We start from the raw sequence: 24,395 nt of genomic DNA, 5'->3' as shown, positions 1-24,395 counted from the left end.
TATTAAATTAAAAGTTAAAAGAATAGTTTCAGTTAAATATCTTGTATTGCCATCATAACCATTAAAATATAAAATGATCCAATGCTATTATAAGATCATCTTTATTACTTTTCCTAGTTTTCTAATGGAAATTGTAGTTACTTTTTGAACTTTAAATATAGGAATGATATTTTTAATGAAGCAAAATTAAAGTTATCTCTTAGAAAGGTTGACTAAATAAAAAGGTTATTTCATAATAAAGTACATTTTACAATAAAATGCAGTGCAATCTTTATCTATCTAGGACTAACATGCACCTTAAAAGCTTTCTGTAGAGTTTTAGGTTTAAGAAGTACACTATTTAAACTGTGGAATGTTCAACTGGTTATAATAGTGATGAAATATATTAATGTTGTTTTATTATTACTTCAAGTTATATTTAAATGAGGATAATGAAGACATAATTTGAACACAAGACCAGAAAATGAGAATTATTTTCTTGGAGAATTAAGCAACTTGTAGTAAGCTTCAGCAACTTGGGATAAAATATGGACAGGTAACTGATTTTTGCTTCAGGACTTTTAAGTCTCCAAAATCTAACAATCACCCATGTTAGCACTCATGAGAAAATTCTGAGTTCAGAAGTATTACCATCAACATGTGGCTGGCAATTAGGTTATTGTACCCTTCAAAGGAACAATAGAAATGAATTAGAATAGCTGACCGGGCAGTTCTTCTGTGTAAGGCACTGTTGGGGAGTAGGGGGAAGCAGGCGTCATAAGTGGAGGTGAAGTTGTATGCAAAGCAGTGGTGTCTTGAGACAATTGTGAGCATTTCTTTTCACATCCAAGTTTACAGACATCATGTTGTTAGCTTACGATTGGTCATGGTGAGTGTACTTTACACTACAGAAATTGGCAAACACTACGAATCAGGCTCATCTTTTTGGAGAGCTGACTGTTAAAACATTTACCAGCACACTGCTGGTGTCAAGGCACCAAAGTAGCAGAGGCGGAATAGGTACATGGAATCAGAACTATTTCATTGTGAATGAGATTCAAGGTCTCTAAGGTAGGAATGGAAATCAAGACAGAAAAGAAGGATGGTGCCTAGCTATGGAGGGCTTTTTATGCTTCACTAGGAAGTATTCTCTCAATTTATTATCCTTGTCAGAGACCTAGCAGAAAACAGAAGGTACATTCAAAACGAGTGAATAAAGAAAATTTTAAAAAAGGGACCATTTACAAGGCATGGACAAGGTTAAGGTAAACTCACAAAGGGTGGCCAAACACTCCTGAGCTAGCTACTGCACGAAGCAGAAGTCAACAAAAACCAGATAGCAGAGGACCCACTGGGACAGTCCATACAATCTGATTCTCAGGTTACAAAGCAAAGTGGAGTAGGGTGGTTCTGGAGGGGTATGGAAAATATCCAGCACAATCTCATTATCAGTGGGGACCACTAAATGTCTTTGCAGGGAACTATGGGATCATTTCTACAATTCATAAAGATTGATCCACCGGCTGTGTGTAAGACAGGAGAGGGAACATAATGGATATGGGGGAACCCACCACTTTCAATAAGCTAAATAAGAGGTAATGAGAAGTGAAATTCGTAAGACTTAAGAAGATCTCAAGAGGCATGGAGAGAAAAGTAGAATAATAGGGCTTCCCTGGTGGCGCAGTGGTTGAGAATCTGCCTGCCAATGCAGGGGACACGGGTTCGAGCCCTGGTCTGGGAGGATCCCACATGCCGCGGAGCAGCTGGGCCCGTAAGCCACAACTACTGAGCCTGCAAGTCTGGAACCTGTGCTCCCAACAAGAGAGGCCGCGATAGTGAGAGGCCCGCGCACCGCGATGAAGAGTGGTCCCCGCTCGCCGCAACTAGAGAAAGCCCTCGCACAGAAACGAAGACCCGACACAGCCAAAAATAAATATAAAAATAAATAAATAAAAGATTACTATTAAAAAAAAAAAGAAAAGTAGAATAGTAATAAAAGTGTTCAGGGAACCAGAGATGTACTGCTATAAAGCACAGTACAAAGATGAAGGATAATGGCATCTTACTGAAAAATAAATGACTGTCTCCATCATCTCCTTTGATAACTATTTGGTGATAGTGTCTGAATTAAGTTATATGTCAATACAAAGATGAAGCGAAAACAAATTATTACAGGGGCAGCATGCTAACTCAGTGCTGAAACGACCTCTGTATTATGAACCATAATTGAGATCAGGCAGAAAAGTAGATCTCTCCATGGAGGACAAATCAATAACAACTAGGTTTTATGGTCATTAGCACCCTAATGAAATTACTTACCATCTAAATCTCTTGGAGGATCTTGAACACTCAACATCAGTCACGTCTTTCATGTTAACACCCGGCCAGATGTGGCTAAGTACAATTTACATGATGGAGACCAGGAACAAGAATGATATTCCACACATGAAACATTTGCATACCAAGCAAGAGGGTTTTAAGATAACCCTAAACTAGTATTTAAAAATTTACATCTGTGGGCAACACAGTTGATGTGTTGTCAGTTAGCTAGTGTCTTAATCAGGGGTTCATCTATAATAAAAGGAAATGTATTACGGGGGGAAAAAGGCAATGGAGAGCAGGAAATAAAACGATGTGTATTAGCTTACTAGACACTGTGTCACTCTCACATACATTTTATCTTTAACCAAGAGGTGGAAAAGTTAAGTAACATGCCCAAGACCACACAGAAAGGAAGGAGAGACTTTCTCCTCCTGTGCTCTTTAGCTCTTAGTCTTGGTATGTCAGTCCAAATATGTCAAGGCATTGGCATGCCACTCAGCCAGCTCAGGCACCTGAACCCTTGCTCCTGCAATTCTTCTCTCCAGGAATTCAAGCCTTCTGTTCTCTTCCCCTTTCCATGACTAGATTCAACACATCCCATCCCTTCTGTACATAATGCAAACTCCCGCCTTTGCGGAACTTCATAATAATCTGTCTTGTCTGAACTCTAGTGTACTTTCGAGGAAGGGGGAAAGGAAGGTCTGAGATTAATGGCCTCCCTTTTGCTCTATTCTAAGCCTCACGGGTCTTCTGTTTCTCAAACCCATCGAGTTTCTTCCAACCTCCAAATCTTAGCTTACAAAGCTCCCCCCTGCACCCCACTGCCTGGCTAATTCTCACTTATGCTTGGGATTTTGGTTGAAATGTCACTTCTTTAGGCAGGTCTTCTCTTAGAAGCCTCCATGTAATGTTCTATTCTGGCCTCATGAACTTCTCTTTCACTGGACTTAACACAGCCATACTTTTACATTTCCTTGTGCGATAATCGGATTAATGCTTTTATCCCCCCTCAGAAGGCAAGCCCCACATAGGAGGGGACTGCATTTCATCTGTTTTGCTCACCACTGTATCCCCAGCTCACACAAAAAGATCTGTACAGAGGTGATGCTGTCAGTATTTGCCAAGTGACTGAAGTAAATGACTGTCATGTTCTAAGCATTATTAGCAAGAGCTTTCCCACATATCTTCAGAGCAACCCTGTGGGGTCATATCACTCCTCCATTCTACAGATGAGACAGCTTGGGGGATCAGACAAGTTAAGTCTTTTAACCAAGATCACACAGCTAGTATGTGATAGCGTTGAAATTCAAACCCAGACCCATCTCATCCGAGCCCCTCTTTTTTTCTGTTGTTGTGGAATTTCCACAGATGATCACTTAATTATTTTGTCTCATCTCTATTCATTCTGTTTCCCCAATGAGTCTCAAAGCTTATCTGGGATGGAAATAACACCTTGTACACTTTTTTCATTCCTCCACATCACCCTGCTAATAGCACTGGATATTCTACATGCATTTAATGAACACTTTTTGATTAATAACACTTCCTTGGCATTAATAACATAAAAGCATCCTCAAATGATTTCAGCTTTCTATAATAACCTGTCTAAAATAGTAATGTATTAACATCTCTGAGTATAAGCACAGGTTTAAGAGCTACTAATTTCTACCAAACTATTTAGGAAATAATTTTTTTTTTAATTATGAGAAGAAACAGTGTGGCAAAATGAAGAAGACATATGATATGGAAATCCCTTTCCTCTTTCATCCCCTGAATATTTGTAAGTGTTTTCCATGTGCCAAGTACTCTTCTAGGTGCCAGGGACTCAAGGCTGAGTAAGCCATAGCCTTTCCCTTAAGGAGCTGTTTGGTGGAGGGGTGGTATCACTATGATGTGAATAAATAATCTTAAACTAAGATAACACACTATGCTTGAAGTGAGGACAAGGAAATGTGGGAAAGTCAAAGACAGTGTGACTAACTCAGCCTGGAGGAAAACCAGAGTTAAAAGCGCCTGGTCCTATACACTAACTGGCTGTGAGATACTGGACAAATTCTTTGTCTCAGGTTTTTTCCTTATCTTTAAACCAGGGATAATAGTTGCTATGCCGTCCTCTCAGCACACTAGAAAATGCTGTTTATTGGCAAGGGTAACCAGAGGTGACTAACTGGGTGGTACTGGCTTTCCCCAAGGGCTAAGAGTATCAGTATCTCCAATTACCTGTAAATGCACCCAGCTACCAGTTGGGAAGCTCTGATTAGAAGGATTAAACAGACAATGAATATAAGGTTCTCTGTATATAATTATTATTTCCAGCCCTCAAAGAACTCAAAGAAAATGAGGCACTTAATTGTATTCTAACACTCCCATTCATGAGTAAAGGAGAATCTGCTGGCTGAAACAGGGTAGAGGCTATAGGAGCTAAATCGTAGCAACTTTTTCCTATGTCAATCTACCAGGGGTCTTCTTAAGAGTCACCTGATTTGGCTTGCCTGGTACTTCCTCTTGCTTTGTGACTGACCTGTTCCCAGGAGGACTCTTGGTTACACTGCATTGGGTTCTAATCTGCTCCCAACCAGGAGCTTTGTAGTTTGGTCAAGAAGCAAGAAGATAAATGTTATGAAGATGGTGATACACAGAATCAACAATAACAGTGGTAGCATCAGGATTTATTGAGCATTTACAAGATGCTAGCCATTGTTCTAAGAGTTTTATATGCCTCAACAACTTTATTATCTAACAGTGGGTTTCAGAGAGTTGAAGCTTTTGGGTCTGTTAGTTCTAACAATGTCTTGAATTCAGCTCCTCTTTGGGGAATGATAGCTCTGAACTGAACCTTTTCTCTCTGGTTAGAAAATCTGATTCTATGAATCACAACTTAGGGGTATTATAATATTTTCAGAGAGAGTGGATACAAAGCAGAGTCTAGAAACCAAAAAGCTTTAATGTATTCATCTGTTTGCCACTTCTTTCAAAGTACATCCGCTGACTCAAGATTTCTTGCATGTCTGGACAAATATAAAGCTCTCTTGGGGTTCATCATAAAAGGTGACAATGGTGTGAAATATCAAGTCTGACTCTTCTTGTCTGTTAAAATACCTCCACTTGCCTCCAAAAGAGCATCCAGACACAATAGCAGTCAGAATGCCAGATTTCCACATAATAATACCACTACTACCCATTGCTACTATTTACTAAGCACTTACCTTGGTCCAGGAAATGTGCAAAGGGCTTTAAACACATGATCTCATTGAATGAATCCAATGATTCTATAAGGCAGGTTCTATTATTATCCCCATTTTACAGATAAGGATACTGAGGCTCACTGAAATCACTCCAGGCCACAGCTAGGATGCAGTTTTGGAACCAATTCTTCCCAACTCTAAGACCTGCCTATTTATCCACTCTCTTTGCCCTGCCTTGGATTGTACGTCCTGTAATACTATGGCAGGGACTCACATTGTTCTGATGCATCACTTGGATGCCAGAAGGATCTCTTAAAGCAAAACAATATTTAGAAGCAAATCTCAAGTAGTTTCTAATATTGCTAGCAGCTTTAAGCTCTTGTAAAAATCACTCAATACTTTTCATAATATTCAGCAATCTCCTTATCTCTGCAAATATCAAAGTAACTTTTTTCACAATTAATAATTTGACTTCTTTTCTCTGTGTAACAGAAAGATGTTTTTCAATTTTTAGAAACCTTCTAAATTTAGATGATGATATAATTCAATATGCCATGTGATGGTACTGGTTAGGAGAATGCAATCTTTAAGTATGCATTTTCATCTATTTAAAATACTTATCTTAAAAACAATTTAAAAACATGCTGTTAATAACTCCAATGTAATTTTAAAGGATAACTCCATGATGATTGGTTAAATAAAAATATCAGATTTTAAAATTTAAAGTAATAAAATATACATCATGTTTTATTTTACAAACCTTACTTTGGTAATGGAATTGTAGAATTTTTAGAGCCAGATGGGCTATGAAAGCTAGTCTAGTCCAATCCTTTTGTTTCGTAGCTGCAATTAAAGAGAAAGAAGCATAGCCGAGTGCTTTAACAGTGCAGTTGCAGAGTCGGACCCAAGTTCACATCCCTGCTCTGTCACTTACCAGCTCTGAGACTTCATCTGTCATCCAGACTTCATTTGTCATCATTCTTGAAAGTGCCCTGCTTAGAAAGCAGGACTGCTATAAACTGAGAATTCGAATAAAGGACTCTCTTCTCTAAAACAGATGTATATTCTATTCATTCATTCATTCATTTGATAAATAGTTATTGAGTACACACTAGTTTGTGGCCTTGGGCAAGTTACTTTATTGCTTTGTGCGATAGTTTCCTGAGCTGTAAAGCGGGTGTCTACATTATACAGTAGTTGCAAGGATTAAATGAATGAATGTGGGTAAGGTGTGTGAGATAGTTCCTGGCACACTGGAAAGGCACAATAATGTTGGATAGCATTACCTTTCTCCTACTGCTTCTACATTCTATATTAGGTAATATGGTGGGCCCTGGGGATGCTATTTGGGAGTTCTATGTAATATTTTCTTCCTAAAAACTAAAGCATCTCATGTGCATGAAGTGAATCTCTCATTCCATTGCTCTATCCTGAGGGTGAAGCCATTTGGAAACTTCTTCACTAGGGTTCTATTTTGACAGTGTTATCCTTCATGCATGAAAAGAAAACTATCCCACCAGTATTTGCCCACATACTTTGTGTTTTTCCTTCAGATGGTTTTGAAGAGACTCAAATTTTTCACCTGGCCTCCCAGGAGAGAAATGATGAGTTTGTGGGTATGTGCGGGAGGTCAGCTGGGATTCCAGAGACAGACTATCCCCATAGGATACAGCAAAGCTAATTGGTCCTTTGAGGGGTTAAACCTGACATGTAGTTCTCCCTGCAAAGAACTACAATCAGCTGGAAGAACAAGTGGAGAAATCCAGTTAATTGCCACTCCAGAGTCTTCAGTAGTTCTATCATGCTTGGATAAGTTAATATACATTCCATTAGTGTCTCGGAAACTCTCAGGTCATGGCTGAAGTCCTACATAACTCTCGCTCATGATCTTGGAAATCACAGAATTATGAAGATGAAAAGAAATTTGAGCAGTCAGGTAGCTTCTCAGTCTTCCTTCTAACAAGAAAACATTACTCCATTGCAGAGAAGTGAGAAGTAGTTAAATCTTTAAAATCTTGAGAGAAGGCTCTCCCCAAAGCTCATTTTTAATGTGCCAGTCTTAATTAAAGCAAAAACATAAATGTCTCAGTATGGAATCTAGTATGTCATCCCTGTTGTATGTGGGTGTGCATGTGTGTGTATGTACACACTGGTCATCGTTCTCTGGGAGGAAAGTTAAAATACCCCTGCCAAAGAACAGAGCAAAATCAAAGGCAGAAAGCCACGCCACTACTGCATCTCTTTTCTAGGCAGAACATCCTCAGTTCTGCACACACTTTCTGGGTTATATCATTTTCTTACCCTAGCATCACTCTCCTATGAACCTTTCTTCCCAGCTTGTCACAGTATTTTTTTAAGCTTCTAAGGTCAGCTTAAAATAAAATATTAGAGGGAAGGTCTGATTAGTCCTTAGGTATCTGGGAAACCCAGCTTAAGTTTCTCTGCCTTATACATTATAATTGATGCATCCAAAATCCTTGCTCTTTTTGGTAACCCAAGAGGTACAATGCTGAATCACTGTCATATTATTACCTGTTCTGACTTCACGGTCCAGGAAGCAGCCTTGGTGTGAATGGAAAAGGCACTGGGTCTGAGAGAGGCAGTGAGGCTGGTCTTATCCCAGCTCCATTGTTTCCCTAAATGTGTCCTTAGACAAACTGAACTTGCATTAGGAAGAAGAGCCTTGCAACCCCTCTTCTTTTATAGATAAACATTAGAGAAATATTAAGTGACTCGTCCAAGGTCACACTGAATCTCTCCATGGCTCTGATTCCTTAGTTATTGAAAAAAGGGAGAAGGAATGATAATACTTGGTGTCTCAGATTGCGGCAGGTCAAACGAGATACATATTTAAGGACTCTGCAGAATTTGAGGTTCTAAAACATGAGGCATTATTCACTTTGTCAATTCAGCTACATCTTCTCTTTAAGCAGCTTGTACAGCCCTATGTTTCTTGCCAATGACATTCATTCTGTTTCCAGCCTCCTCTCCTAACGACTCAGGACACTCTGAATTCTGAGTCCTACGAGGAATTAAGAACTCCATCCCCAGTGTAGAGTTCCCAACAAACTTAAGGCGTCTACCCTCTTTCAAACAACCATCCAACTCACTTATGTTCAATGAGGTTAGATCTAAAATTGTCTCCTGCTGAACACTGCTGTTCCAGGTGATAGCCCGTTCTGGGAATTGATCAGAATGTTTCTTAAAGCTTTTGCTGGCAGCCAAACTTTGAACGAAGGCTCCTACTTGTGTACAGATTCTGTAGCTCACACTTTTACCATCACAGCATGCTTTACTGTACTTGCCAGTCTCCTTTCTGTAACCTGTACGAGACTTAAACTCACTGAGGGCAGAGCTACTTCTACCAGAGCAGGATTCCTCAACCTTGGCCTGACTGACATGTAGAGCAGATACTTCTCTGTTGTGGAGGGACTGTCTGTGCATTTTAGGATGTTTAACATCATCTCTGGCTTCTAGCCAGTAGCACACCCCACCCTCAGTTGTGACAATAATTGACAAAAATGTCTCCAAATGTCCCCTGAGGGTGGGGGGTGCTCAAAATCATCCCTAGTTGAAAGCCTCCATGCTAGATCTAGCCAAGTGCTTTTTCATACCAGGCACTCAATAAATACTTAAAATGCTTATGATGGATTAAGCATACAAGATGCAGAAAAGTCAAGCTAATTTCTTTCGGTTTTAGTCCCTCTTATGATGCCTGGTACATGGCTGGTGGTCAGTATATATTTACTGAGTGTGCAAGGGTTCTGTAATCCTAAGCAGCTTCCTATATCCCAAGTAAAATTCTTTCCCTCAAGAGAGTCCAAGTGAGGTGGTGGGGAATTGTCCTATTAGGGGGAGAAAATTTTTAAAAGAACAAAGCAATATCTCAGTTGTGGGATTAGGAACCAGAAAAATCACCTTGCCGTGTCCCCCAGACCTTTAGCGCTCCATTTCATCATGACGTATAGGGCAGAAATCAAATTCTTTGCAGTGGTAATACTAGAAATATCTACCAGTGTTCCTGGATCCTTTAAAACACAACTCGGATAGGGGCGTGAAGCACCAGGAGGGATGCAGGACATCCAGAAGGTCACACATTCAGTCATTGGTGTCAGAGCTGGGAAATGAGCCTGTGCCTTCCTGAGTCTCTGTACAGTACTTGATTACAGTGATTATTATAGATGCAAATTAAGACTTATTACTATTGTGAAATAACAGTGCAGGTTAGTGATATTCTTTATTGCCATGCTAACATTTTTTTCTAGAGGGGAAAATTATAGGCGTGAAACCAATTAAGCAATCTTTCTTTCTTTGTAAAGCTTTTTTAGTTTTCCTAAATGAAGATTCTCTCTTTGTGCTTACTGCTTAATAGCGCAGATTGATTTTTTTGTCCCCTAGGTCTTACTGAGATAGATGCTGTCCTTTTTTCCCTGTATGGACCAAAAATGACGATGCTGATACATTATCTCACAAAGGGCAGTCATGAATAGGAGAAGCAAATATTTTGAAATGAATATGTAACAGACATCCTCCTGTAGAGGTTAAGCATTGTTGGAAATGCCTCCCTTGGACATCTTTGCTAGTCAAAGTCTTGCGATTGCCTTTTCCTGGACCTCACTGTAGGATGGCTCTTCTCCCATGATTGAAATGGTGGCTCCAGAAATGGACAACAGATTAATCTATGTATGCCTCAAACTTTAGATAGTTGTCCTTTACTCCCAGGTCAACATAATATTTGCAACAAAAAGCTTTCACGAAGAAGTATGTCAGGTCATGTGTATATTGTTAATGTAACTATGGTAACCAAAAAATGCCACCAGTGTGTCTGTTTCATATATAAATGAGGGGGCAGTTGTGGAGTCCACATGTCTGCCAGGGGTATAATAGATGTGAGCTAGGATGGCCAGAAAATTACAAGACATTTATATTAATCAGAGCTTTCAAATAACATTTCAACCCCTGAGCTATGAAGAGTGTAAATGGAAGGCAATAAGCCATCGTAAACACAGTTTTCAAAACTAAATGTTGTAAGTCAAGGCAGCAGCATCTTTGGAGGGTACCGTCAAATCAGAGCTGACAGACCTCCAGTCTGTATCAATGCAAGTTTAAGCCTAGTTTCTGTGCATCTCAGGATGACTTTTGGTATATTAAGTGTAATGGTTCCATCCAAGTTAAATGTTTATGTCAGTTGTGGTATTGAAGACACACACAGCTTCCACAAACCTTTTAGCAATCTCACTAATTATGGTAGTTAGTCCTTCCAGCCCTATTCTCCCAACCTTGTCACGATACAAATGAGGAAACTGAGGGTTGGTGGGGTTAAGAAGCTGATCTAAGATCAACTGGCTATGACTAGTTAGCTTAGTTACCAACCAAATAACTGATAAAACTGCTAATAATATCCTACCTTTGTTAGACCTTTTGGAAATATTCAAAAAGTAAAAATAAGAATAATAATATATAAGCCTACATATTGTTTCTTAAAAAAAAACTCTAACATAAAACGGCATATGTTTTAATTATTGAATAATATGCTTAACACTTCTATAGGGTGGCCATAAAGTCTGAAAATATATACTATATTATTTTATCATATATTGTAATTTTAATGTCAGTAAACAGTTTATTATTCATTTGTCAATGTTTTGAGACTTGGATGGTACATCCAGTGATATATCCATAAAATAAGTAAAACAAGAAAATTTAAAAGGCAAACTTCATTTAAGAAGACTTGTAGAATGAATGGTTCCCTTGGTCACTAAAGTATTGGATTTTACATATAGTGTTTAACTTTTGTCTCTATTCTGCACTTTGAGCCAAAACAAGAGAGAATACATGTTTTTCTGACTTCATCTATATAATTATAATTTCATCTTGAATAAAATATTAATCAAAGCTCTATTCATGAGTTAAAGATACTTACATTGTTCCCCCAAACCAAAATATAATTATGAATCTAAAATGGAATTTGCTTTATCTCCAGATTGTCTTAACCCAAAATAGGTGTTCAGCATAATAATTCTGAAAAGTTAAATACAATATTTGAGCAAGCTTACATTAGTGCTCAAGCAAATCATTCAAAGAACTATTATTTTGTAGCTTAAAAATAAATGATAAGAAAGCATTATGAAAGTCTAGTAAAAAGTGACACCCAGGTCCTATAATTTACCATACTTTATTCATGGCTTATTTATGGTGACATTAAAAAGTCCGCCATTCTAATTATTTATAATCATGCCCAACTGGCTTGGGAAGTGGCATTATAATTCTGTAGAGACATATTTTCTTTAGTACCTACTGGGTTTGTTCCCATGAGTGTCACTGGTTTAGAATATGTGATAATTGTTCTAACAGTTCAGGTCAAGAAGCTAGCCTTAGCAGGGTCTAACCAGAGAGAAATCAATGGTTGAGTTTTTCCCTGCTTTTTGGGAATTCCAGACACTGCCCAGAACTACCTATATTATTGTTCAGAACCCGAGTCGGCAGTTGGATCCGGTCTAAGATTTTATTTAGCAGAGTGATCCTTTTCTAATAATAAGTACTTTATTACTTTTATTTACCAAGGAGTAAGCCCTAATCTTCCCTTTCATTAGACTTGCAGAACAAAGATTTCACACAGGCAGGTAACAGCCGAAGTAAGTCCTCACAAAATATGAGGCTTTGGTCATTTTAAACTTACATTTGTTTCAAAAATACCTAGATGATAACTTTACAATAAAATGGCTTATTGCCTAGTTTAGAAATGTCAACTGCATTGTACAGGTAGCCATCAAGTCCATAATAAAGACAAAATCCCAGGCTTAAGTCACATAAGAGTTTATTATAGTGATTTGTTACTTTCTGACTTCTAGATAGCTCTAAGACAGAAAATGTAATCTTGGCTATAACATTTTCTTACTTAAATTTGACTCAATTCATTTTTCCCCTCCTGGGAAAGTACTGCTTTATATGTAAAAAAGTCACTGAACCAGCGAAAATAACTTAAGGAAACATGTAAAACAGCAGACTAACATCTGCTACCCATCCTCCACCCCCACTCCACTGAGTCCTCAAAACAATGTTGTCTTGTTTTTTTTTTTTTTTTGGTTGTATTTTAATGTCCCTTTCAGTGAATATATAGCATACAGTGGCAAACGCTGTTCAGTGAATAGGTTCTTTTTCCCTTCAACAGTGTTTGAGACTGACAAAAGAAGAGGCCACTGGGCTGGCCTGTCAGTAGGTATAATCCCTGGGACTCACGTGTGGCCCACACTGCCCGCCTTTTGTTCACCGGCTGATCAGTGCCAGGAGGTGAGCAGTGCAGTGGTCTATTAGCTACTCTTAGACAAGGCAGAAATGTCCCTGTTTTGGGGTCTATTGCATGACTGCCTCGCTATTCATTGTTCTGTCCTGTGACCCGAAAACCCCTCAGGTGACTAGGAACGTGATGGTTTCATCACCTGCAGTTCTACAAGTTTGGTGCTTGTTACTAAAATGATTTTGACTGGACTATGGACATTCTAATGAGAGATTCCTGTTAGTCACCTACAACTATCTTCTCCTATATTATATATTTCTGAGGATGGAGAGCAAATGTGAGCAGGAGGTGGGATTACTAAAAGAAAAAGAGAAGAAACTCTAAATAAAAGTTGAGGGGTCAATTCAGAAATTACTTGAAACCACCAGAAGTAAAATTAAGTTACTGTCTGCTTCATATAACCATTTTGCTCACTAGTTCAGAACATCCAGCTTGAAATTGCACAAAAACACACAGCCAGGTAAAGAGCAAGCAGGACTTGAGGCTTTCAATACAATAGCACTCAGGGAATTTGGCTCCTGAATAAAGGTGTCAGCACGCCTTGGAATTCCCAAAGAGAAAAACTCACTGCGCCTTTATTCCATTTTCTTAAGGTCTATTGTTAACTAAAGACTCCTTGTCTTTTCAAATTCCTTCATGTGAATGGATGAGGCCAGACATCTGCCAGGATTCGCTCACATTTGCATGCGAATCAGAGACTTCGGGACACACATGGCCCTGGAGCCAACAACACCACTTTTACTCTAGACTTACACTGATCCAAGTACCTTCCTGAACTTTCCAGTTCTCCAGTCCTAGCTCTTAAAAATGAAGTAATGAGCGTATTCGGGTAATATTAGTTCTTTAGACCATCGTAGCAAGGCAAACTGCGAAACAAAACAACATACTGTCTTTCAAAAAAATCCTACAAGCAACAGCTCAAGTCAGTAATACCTGTCCCCTCACTGAATTCCACTTTTTCTTTATTTTCTGGGTCTGGGAGTGAAAATGCTAATGCTAATGGTGGCATGAGATTTAGAAAAGCGTCTCTTTTCCTGGACACGTGGCCTTTTCCTCTGTGGTTCGAATGCCTCAAAACCATTCTCACCCCGGTCATTCATTCATTCATTCAGTTCCAGGCACTGTGGCTACAGCGGTGAACCCAGCAGTCAAGGTCCCCTGTCTCCCAGAGCAGGTACCACCGCCGAACCTCCAAGTGCGAGTAGGCAGGCCGGCTCCCTCACAACCGTCCTGGGACGGGTTTTCCCACCAGTCCCGAGTGCGCCGCGCCCCTCCATCTACTCGATCTTTCCACTCTACCTGGGCTTGCCAAGCAGGGACTCCCCTCCGCGGAGGTAGTCGGTGCAGGGCCCTGGGAAGTGCCGAGTCGGCGGCTGCCCACACCCCTCTCCACGCAGCACAAAGGACACTCGCTGGCAAACTTTACTCGCCATCGACCCCGGCCGCGCGGGGAACCCAGCACCGGCTCCGTGCCTCGAGCGGACCGAGGCTTCCCTGACATTTCAGCATCCTTAGCAAGCCTCCTGAGGCTGCCACCCCTTCTGGACTCAGAACGTGTAGGATGAGGTCTTTTCCCCACTTCGACCGCGCGACAGTTGAGCAGATTCTTCCCAATACCCTGACTTCAGTACCCTCGATGCTTTGTGAATTACGCCCCTTGTCCCTTTCTTTACCTACAAGGCCACCGCCAAAACATCCTTCCTCTTTTCTCTTTCCACAGCCTGCCACCTTCTTTCCCCTTGTCTTAGTCCTCTTTCCAACTCCCCGGGCCCCCTCTCCGCGCTCTTCTCCGGCTCCGGCTGCCTTCCTCAGTTCACATTCCAGCAGCCCTCCTTCCTCCGGATACCCGGGCATCACCCTCCCCCGCGTCGGTCCCTGAAATCTAGCAGGCTCGCCTCCTGTCAATGCCTTTTGCTCGCTTCTGTTCGGCCTTCCTTCCGAAGTATCGTTCTCCCCGACCCCAGTGATTTTTTTCAGTAAGGAGGTCACTAGATTCCGGTTTCCCCGACTTCGTCATTTTCCCCAGTTTCATGAGCCGCGCCCCCTCGTACCCCTTAGGCCCGCGATCTTGTCCCAGGTTCCCCAGACCCTTCTCCGGCCCGCCGCACCGCCAAGTTTGCCTCGACTTCCCCTCGCTGCCGCCCACATCTCCCGCCGCTACCCGGCTAGGCAAGCGCACTTACCCCGAGGCCCGGCTGGCGGGGGTGTCGGGGTGCGCACGGACCAGGCACCGGCGGTGGCAGCAGGAGGAAGAGGAGGAGGAGGAGGACCGGCTGAGCGGCGCCTCCCTCCCAACCCACAGGCACTGGCTCCTTGGGGGGCTCCCGGCAGAACACCAAGACAGGAGGCGAGGCAGCCACACAAGCAACAGCTGCTGCGCGGGCCTGGGCTCAATCCGGCTCTCGGGGGCCGGGGCAGGGGCAGTCAGGATTGGGAAAAAAGGCAGAAGTGGGGTGCAGAGGGCGGGGCAGCGAGCGTCCAGGTCCGGAGGACGGCGTCCGGGGCGCCTAGGGACGCCACCGCGCGGATGCCGCTGCCCGGGCTGACGCCGGCGGCCCCTCTCCCCGCCCGGAGGGCGCTGCAGGCGCGGACGCACTGGCCTCGCCTAGCTCGCCGGCTTCTTGCCGGCGCCCTCGGTGCGCCCGGCTTTGTGCTCCCCGCAGCCGGCGTGCACCTGGTGTAAGCAAAAGCGGTCAGCTGATGGGCTGCACTCCGATTGGCTGCTCCACGGTCTCCTCCCCTCCCGCCCGACCCCCTTCCCGACCTCCCCCTCCGGTCCTCCGGCCCCCCACGCCCGCCCCCGGCTCAACCCAGTGCTGGGGCACCATCTGTAGCCCGCCCAACAAAGGCGTAGCGCCGCGGGTCTCAGGTGGCCCGGCCTCCCTGCGTCGCCGCCGCGGCCGCTGCAGGCAGCAGCGGGCTGCCGCTTTTTGTCTAGGGGACGACAGGCTGCGGCTGGGTTAGGCAGGCAAAACACATTGCCGTTTCTTAGCAAAAGACACACCAGAAAAAAAAAAAAAAGCCCACGCTAGCAGGCCAGCTAGGCACAACGGTGCCAGATCTGTGTGCAACGTAGAACTTGGGCTCCGGGGACTGAGAAGCAGATAAAATTCAACCCGACAGACCCAAGTCTCAGTATGAAATCTGACCCTTCCTCCTAAAATGAATGGCGATTCCTTGTGCTGTGTGTACATGCCTGGGTGTACGTGCACGCGGAACTGGTCTGAGCCCTTGCCGCGGAAAGAGAGTATTGTGGCACTTAAATGAACGGTGAAGCAGCTTTTTATTTAGGGAGGCTTTCAGAAAACGTTTCTGAAACTTTGTAATTACAGCTTTCTGATTTGTTAGGTGTGAAAGTTGTGTTCACATAAGCGGAGCGCTGAGAATATAGTCTGTTTGGAGAGGGGGGTGTCAGAGAGCAAGGTGGAGACGGGTTTTTGGAAACTGCTCATTAACCTGAGTTTCATCTTCCAAGTGGCCAGCTTAGAGCCAGACTCCAGAGAAGCCCTTGGTGCTTGTTACTGGGGGATCTGATTTAAGCTAGAGCATTATTAACCTCTCAGTGCCAAGCACCTTCACGCAAGAGAATGTGGTGACATTTCCTCATGATGTCCAAGCTTAGAACTTCTGGGGAATTAGGGCGGATACATTCATTATTATAGAATCATCTTTTGAATTCCTTGAAAACATAGTAGAAATTTAACAACAATAATCTTATATCTTGATTCCTATAGCATTTCTTGGTGTCTTTCATAGATGTCTGATAAATATTTGATGCTCTCATATGTCCATTTACTCTATATTATCCTGAAACTGTCATATAAATACCAGTGGGTCACAGTGTGCCTTAGAAGGCTCTAGGGAAAGAAGATATTAGGATTTAGGGAAGAAGGTAAGTGAAGAGTAGAAGGACAGCTATAGGAAACGGCCCATTGCAACTAGAGTGGGAGGGTGCTACCTATAAAAGAAGATTTAAAAACTTTCAAAATAACTTGTCTAGAACCTTTCTCAAGAGCCATACTTTTGTCTCTTCCTCCCTTTCTCATGCTGATTACATGTAGCTTGGAGTTTGTCCGAAAGAGGGTTGGCCTCTGGTAGAAACACAGACTTGAATGATCAGGGAAAGACAAAACACAGGTTTCTTAGGGAGTCTCCTTTAGGTTTTTCTGGGAGAGGAGGGGAAACAATGCTGTACCTTGCACAGTGGGGCTTTACAGAGGTAGGTCCTGGGGAGCAGTTGAAGCAATTCTTGGTGGTTTGGAGTTCCTTTTCCCAGGGGCAAGATATCTATCAGGCTCCAGGTTTTGGAAGAGACTTCATGAGAATGGTTTTTAAGCCCAGCTAAGAAGAAACTGAGTCAGACTCCAAGGTATGAACTTTGAAACCAGGCTGACACTGCTTTAAATCCCAGCACTGCAATTTAGGAACTGTGTCCCTCTGGGGTAAGTCACTTTACCTCTTTAAACCTTAGTTTCCTTGGCTATAAAGTAGGGTTAATAGCAGTATCTATCCCAAAGGGTTGTGCTGGTTAAGTAAGAGTAAGCCTGTAAAATACTTGGTGCAGGTCTTGGTATATAGTAAGCATTCAACACATGGAAGCACTAGGCATTATTAGCCAGGTAGTGAGGACTAAAGCAAGACATCAGGTCAGACAGGTGGGATGATTATTTCACAGAACCGACACAGGTGACAGAATATTTTAAAAGCACTAGCAGCTCCAGTGAGAGAAACAGACTCTGTCTCTCCACTGTTCATTTCTTTTTAAATCACCATATCATTTATTTAAACTAATTTCCTTCTTCCCCAAGGCAAGGGTGAGAACGGAACCTCTGCCTCTTTCCCCTTGACCATTGCATATATTTGGCTTCTGACAGAAGGAGCATTATCATTAGGAAGAAATGTATGTGCCAGAATTGGGGAGGGGGCCTAGTTGTGGAGGAGCATGAAGATTGCTGTGTGTTGGAAAGATTGCTGTGGGACAGAGGAGGACAAATGTAGGCAGAGCGTTTATAAAGAAATCTGAAGTTTGATTCAGTCATTGGAAATTTGATGAATTGCCTAAATGGTTTATGGGTCCAAATTTTAGGAACTGCCATTTTGTAACTCTGCGAAGTGGTTTCAGGATTGTTTTATCAACTGACACTTAAAAGCCCCTTGTCGTTGGAATGAATGAAGAGGAAACACTCAGTCAACAGACAGGGATAACTAAACCAAACTCATTTGTTTCTTTTGTAGAATCCTCAAATGTATCTGAATTACTCCTAGTGAACTCACCCAGTTCTGGGGTCCTAAATTTATTAGTAAATATTTATTTATTTCTTACATATTGGAAAACCTTGGAGGCTTTGAAGGAGAATGGAATGGATAGAAGGGCTCCAGAGTTCCCAAGGGAGCCAGGTCTTACTGTTGATGTAGGGAGGAGTTCTTGCCCCTGGAGTTGGCCTTGTTGAGACACTACAAATCCCTTTGGGTTCCCTCATTATCCCCTTGAGGTTCTTCAGCTTCAATTTGAAGAAACATTATAATTGATATTAGCCTAATTGTACTGGTGTATGTGGTAAATGAGGGAAGAAAGAAAGGTGAAACTTTAGAAGGTGATCATCTTAGAATAATCTTTAAAAGGACATCTGTATTTTAAGAACAAAATTATAATATGCCATTTTAAGCCACAACTTTTAAAAGTTGAAAATATATCCCTCTCTAAGGGCTTAATTTCCAAAATATATAAACATCTCATACAACTTAACAACAAAAAAACAAACAACCCAATTGAAAAATGGGCAGTAGACTTAGACATATTTCCAAAGAAAACACAGAGATGGCCAATAAGCACATGAAATGATGTTCAACATTGCTAATTATTAGAGAAGTACAAGTAAACTACAATGAGGTATCACCTCACACCAGTCAGAATGGCCATCATTAAAAAGTCTACAAATAACAAATGCTGGAGCGGATGTGGAGAAAAGGGAACCCTCCTACACTGTTGGCAGGAATGTGAGCTGGAACAGCCACTATGGAAAACAGTTTGGAGGTTCCTCAGGAAACTAAAAATAGAGTTGTCATATGATCCAACAATCCCACTCGTGGACATATATCTGGACAAAACAATAATTTAAAAAGTTACATGCATTCCTATGTTCATAGTAGCACTATTCACAATAGGCAAGACATGGAAACAACCTAAATATCTATTGACAGATGAATGGATAAAGAAGATGTGGTATATATATACAATGGAATACTACTCAGCCATAAAAAATAATGAAATAATGCCATTTGCAGCAACATGGATGGACCTGGAGATGAAGATATTATCATACTAAGTGAAGTAAGTCAGAAAGAGAAAGACAAATACCATATGATATCACGTACATGTGGAATCTAAAATATGACACAAATGAACTTTTGTACGAAACAGAAGCAGACTCACAGATATAGAGAACAGACTTATGCTTACCAAGGATTGCAGGGGGGAGGAATGGAATGGGAGTTTGGGGTTAGCAGATGCAAACTAGTATGTTTAGAATGGATAAACAACAAGGTCCTACTGTATAACACAGGGAGCTATATTCAATATCCTGTGATAAACCATAATGGAAAAGAATATTAAAAAGTATGTATCTATATGTATAACTGAATCACTTTTCTGTGCAGCAGAAATTAACACAACATTGTAAGTCAACTATACTTCAATAAAAAAATAATAATAAAGAAAATATGTCTCTCTCTAATTGAAATATTAATAGTGTTCTTTACAGCCTCTGAATTAAGATTATAGTTTCAAAACTAATCATCACCAAGCTTTCAGAGGACGATGACTGTAAAACTCATAATTATGTGATTGTTGTGATCATTGTTAATTCTCACATGAAATGTGTACTTCTCTAAAAATTTTTGGCAGTTGAATGACTTTACTACATATTCATATTTCCTGTTCTTTCAGTTTTGTACTGCATATGAAATCATTCCAATACAAAAAAACTATTCATTAAGGTTTCTGTAATTATTATGTATTAATTATTAGCAAAATAATTTGATTATTATTAATTAAAATTATTTTAGCATTTAAGTTAATAATTTGACATGAAACTAAGGTGACCAACCATCTTGGTTTGCCTAGGACTTTGCAGGTTTTAGTCCTAGAAGTTTCACATCTCAGAAACCCCTTAGTCTGCATCAAACCAAGATGATTCATTGTTCTAAATAACTCACATTGATAGGTTTATGGTACTTTTGCAACTTTAGTTGTGTTATAACCTTGCACATACACCAAATTATGTCCTTATGCCTGACTGGATCAAGAATCCCATTTCCACTTAATTTAATTGCTGCATACATAGCCCTTGACAATCATCTAAGCCAACCTCCTTATTTTACACATAAGAAAACTAAGCCCTAGAAAGGGACTGTGCCAGTCTGTTGACGAAGCCTACACTAAAAAGCTACGCTATATACTGTCTGAAGGCAGAGACCAGATGGCTGTCTCCTAGCCCAGCACCCAGCATGTAATCGGTACTCCGTAAACATTTTTTGAATGGATGAATTGAATCAATTAATAAATTAATGTCTCTATATAATTAGAACACATATATCATGAGCATTTTCTTCATATTATTAAAAAGTCTTTAGAACTATAATGCTTTATGGCTGTATCATTCCACCAGTCTTCTGTTGGTGAGAAATAAGGCCTTTATCAATTATTTGCTAAAACGTATGTTATAGTAAACATACTCATTAGAAATGCCCATTTGGTTATTGAACTATGGATACATAAACTATAGCTTGGATCATCAATTTAACATATTCAATTTTTTTCTGTTTTCATTACTATTTATTTTTAGACAGCCAGGCCTTACTAAAAAATACTGGATTATTTAGGTTTTTTGCTTCTATGTTATAAAGATTTTAGTTGATATGTTTGTTTTCAGTTATTTGCTCTCCATTCTGATTTCTTTTTTGCCTGTATAATAATAGCTAACATAAATTAACATAAATTAAGTACTTATTCTGTGCCAGGTAATACACTTTGTAATGTTTCTTATATTGAAAGAGGCAATATCCTATAATAGTTATAAGCTAGAGCTCTTTATTCATGTTACTAAGGTTTATATTCCAGCACAACCTGTATGGACTTGAGCAAGTTATTTAAGTCCTCTTTGTATTTGCATCTATATCATGCGGTTTGTGAGGATTAAAGAGATGTTTATGTGCCTAACATATAGCAAGCATTCACTAAATATTAATGTATTAGTAAATATAATGCTAGCTGCTGGAACAAATAAAGAACCCCAGGAGCTTAAATAAGGCAAGTTTATTTCACACTTGTGTAACAGAGTGTGTTCCTGGCTGGGTGGCCTCCACATGATCATTCAGGGTGTAGGCTCCTTCCATCTTTTGATTCTTCTTCCTCTATTTCTGCAGACTCTTTCCCATTCACACAGAGGATGGGGAAAGAAAGACAGAAGAAAGGACCACACGGGAAAATTTTATGGGCCAGGCTAAGAAATGGCTCACATCACCTCCACCTACGTTCTATTGGCAAGAACTCAGATACATAGCTACACCGAATAGCAAGGGAAACTGGCAAAGGTAGATGAGGTGTGTGCCTAAGAGTAGAAGAAAGTTTGCAACACACAGCGATCTGTATTAAATATATAGCAACATATATTAGAAATACAGCAATCTCTCTTACTGTTGGTTCTCATCTCGCTTAGTCCTCATAACAAGTTTGACAAGGTAGGAGAGCCAGCACATGACTGACTCAGGGTCATACAGCAAGGAAGAGGCCATAATTACAGCAAACAAAACATACATAGAACAGCTGCTAGACAGGGCTTTCCAATTCTTACTTCCTTTTTTTAACTATTATAAAATTTTTTAATTGAAGTATAGTTGATGTATAATAGTATATGTTACAGATGGACAATATAGTGATTCACAATTTTTAAAGGTTATACTCCATTTATAGTTATTATAAATATTGGCTATATTCTCCTCTCACTTCCTCTTAAAACTGTTCTTGGTGGTGGGCTTCCCTGGTAGCGCAGTGGTTGAGAGTCCGCCTGCCGATGCAGGGGACACGGGTCCGTGCCCCGGTCCGGGAAGATCCCACATGCTGCGGAGCGGCTGGGCCCGTGAGCCATGGCCGCTGAGCCTGCGCGTCCGGAGCCTGTGCTCCGCAATGGGAGAGGCCACAGCAGTGAGAGGCCCGCGTACAGCAAAAACAAAAACAAAAAAACTGTTCTTGGTGGATGGCTAACCTGATTACCCTCACCATATTGCCTTCCCGAAGTTCCCAGAGAACTTAAAGCACGGAAAGGCGACTGTCAGCTGCCCCAATAGCAGCTTGTACTCCTTCTTTCATTGACATCCTTTTTCTTTCAGTAACCGTAAAACTTTAAAGATGTTCAGAATATTTCCTCGTAAGAAAATGCTTAGAGACTACTGCACTGGAATTCAGTGCCCATATTACCATAAATTTAATGTCCACATTTACTTTTAGTCCTAGGGGCATACCAGGCTCTAAAAGAAAGATTGTCAGGCAGAGTAGACACAAATGGTTTATACACATCCTGCAGAAACACGGAAGCTCACAGAATTTCCCTACATTTCATCCAACACCTTCCCCTGTCAAGTTTGTCTGCATTTTTGACTGCACTCCATTTTATAACAGACATTCACACTTTATATCTCTGAGCATGTTAACAGTCTCTTCTGAGTAAAACATTGCCTGTATTCCATTTTCATGGATAACTTAACTACTCTCCTACCAGACTGATCATCTAATGCAATCCTTATTCCTCTGAAGTTTGATTCACTTGTACCCTTGAGTCTGTATCCTGCCCAAACCTTGCACTGTACACAGTCTTTTGGAAAAGGGACTTAGTTTTGAGTTTTGTGACTTTGGGAGAAGAAAAAACCACAGAAAGATGTGCGATATGTAAGTGGTGACTTAGGCTTGTCATTAGAAATGAGGCTGTATTGCAATTCAGTTCAGCAAGTACCATAGGATTTGAGGGCTGAAAAGAACCTTAGAGGTAATCTGGCTCAACCCTTTCATTTCACAGATGAGCAAACTCAAGTCTCAAGAATGCTAACATTTCCGTGTACCTCAAGAGCATCTGGAAAGTTTGGGTGGATTTAAGCCCTTATCCAAGGTCACACTGCTGGTTAATAGGAGCACTAAACCTAATCTCGTTCTTTGATATTTAGGTGAGGAATCTTTCTCTAGCAGTAGTATAACTTTAACTGGGATCCTCAGGGCCCCCAGGATTTTGTGGATACACTCTCAGGAGTCTGCTAGGTTGCTATAAGAAAATGTTATTTGTTTGAATTCCAATAATAATCTGAAAAATTAATATAAGCATATTCTGAGTCATTTGAATAGCATCCTTATAATTGAGCGAAGAAAAATGCCATCTAGTGCCAGTGCTTGTCTTTATGTTTGTGTTTATGATCACGTTCATGCCAAGCAGTACCACTTAAAGTATTCGGAACTAATGAGAGGAAAACGGGGTGGTTTCGATGTAGAAATGATGTCTTCTCACCGGGTAAAGGCCGCATGATGTCTCAGCACATTCCAAGAAAGAAGGTTCCTGAGAAACTTCATGAGTTGAAAAGTGAGGGGAGAAAAAAAAGGATAAGAGAACTGAATCACCCCACAATATGGAGTAGTCAAAACTAGAGAGAGAGAGAGGGAAAGAGAGAGAGCATGAGTACCATGTTCACACTTAAAAAGTTGACTTAATTTTACGGAAAAAAGGGGAAAAGTTCAACTCTTACATAAAATTGATGGTTGAATTTGAGTTTAACTGGTTTGGTAGGTTTTTTTGGTTTTTTCTAAACAGTTTTATTTACATACAATTGCTAGTATGAGTTGAATTGTGTCTCCACAAATTCATATATTGAAGTTCTAACCTCCAGGACCTCAGAATGTGACTTTATTTGGAAATAAGGTCATTGCAGATGTAATTAGTTAAGATTAGTCATGCTGGAGTAGGGTGGGCCCCTAATCCAAAATGACTGAGTCCTTATAAAATGGGAAAATTTGGACATACATGCACATGGGCAGAGCACTAAGTGAAAACAAAGGCAGAGGTCAGGGTAATGCTTCTACAAGCCAAGGAACACCAATGTTTGTCAGCAAACCACCAGAAGGTAGCAGAAAGTCACAAAACAGATTCCCCCTCACAGTCCTAAGAAGGAACCAACCCTACCTACACCGTGATCATGAACTTCCAGCTTTCAGAACTATGGAAAAATAAATTTCTGTTTAAACCACTCAGTTTGTGGTATCAATACTTTGTTATAGCAGCCCTAGCAAACTGATACAATTGCCATATAATAAATTGCACATATTTATAGTATCAAATTTTGACCTCTGTATACACCCGTGAAACCATCATCACAATCAAGATCATGAAAAGATTCATCACCCTCAAAGGGTTCTTTGTGCTTTCTTGTATTCTGTTCCTTCCTACCCTCTGTGCTCTCCTCCTTGCTGCCCATCCCTAGGTTCAGTAAACTCACCTGCTTTCTCTAGATTAATTTGTACTTTCTAGAATTTCTTTCAGTCAGCATAATTATTCTGAGGTCCTTCCATGTTGTTG

At 40.8% G+C, this 24,395-nt stretch overlaps 2 protein-coding genes across 6 annotated transcripts in view; one reads left to right on the top strand and one right to left on the bottom strand.

The window, feature by feature from the left end:
- Nucleotides 1-15,391, bottom strand: part of LRRN1 (leucine rich repeat neuronal 1) — a 37,157-nt gene extending 21,766 nt beyond the window's left edge. The window contains exon 1 of the mRNA XM_060022928.1: nt 14,967-15,391. The gene's annotated coding sequence lies outside the window, so the exon portion shown is untranslated. The remainder of the gene's footprint in view (nt 1-14,966) is intronic.
- Nucleotides 1-24,395, top strand: part of CRBN (cereblon) — a 959,169-nt gene that overhangs the window by 371,873 nt on the left and 562,901 nt on the right. The gene's annotated exons all lie outside the window — the stretch shown is intronic.

The sequence above is a fragment of the Delphinus delphis genome, chromosome 10 (assembly GCF_949987515.2).
Source record: "Delphinus delphis chromosome 10, mDelDel1.2, whole genome shotgun sequence".
In the NCBI taxonomy this organism is placed as follows: Eukaryota; Metazoa; Chordata; class Mammalia; order Artiodactyla; family Delphinidae; genus Delphinus; species Delphinus delphis.
This window is presented reverse-complemented; position numbering and strand designations above follow the sequence as displayed.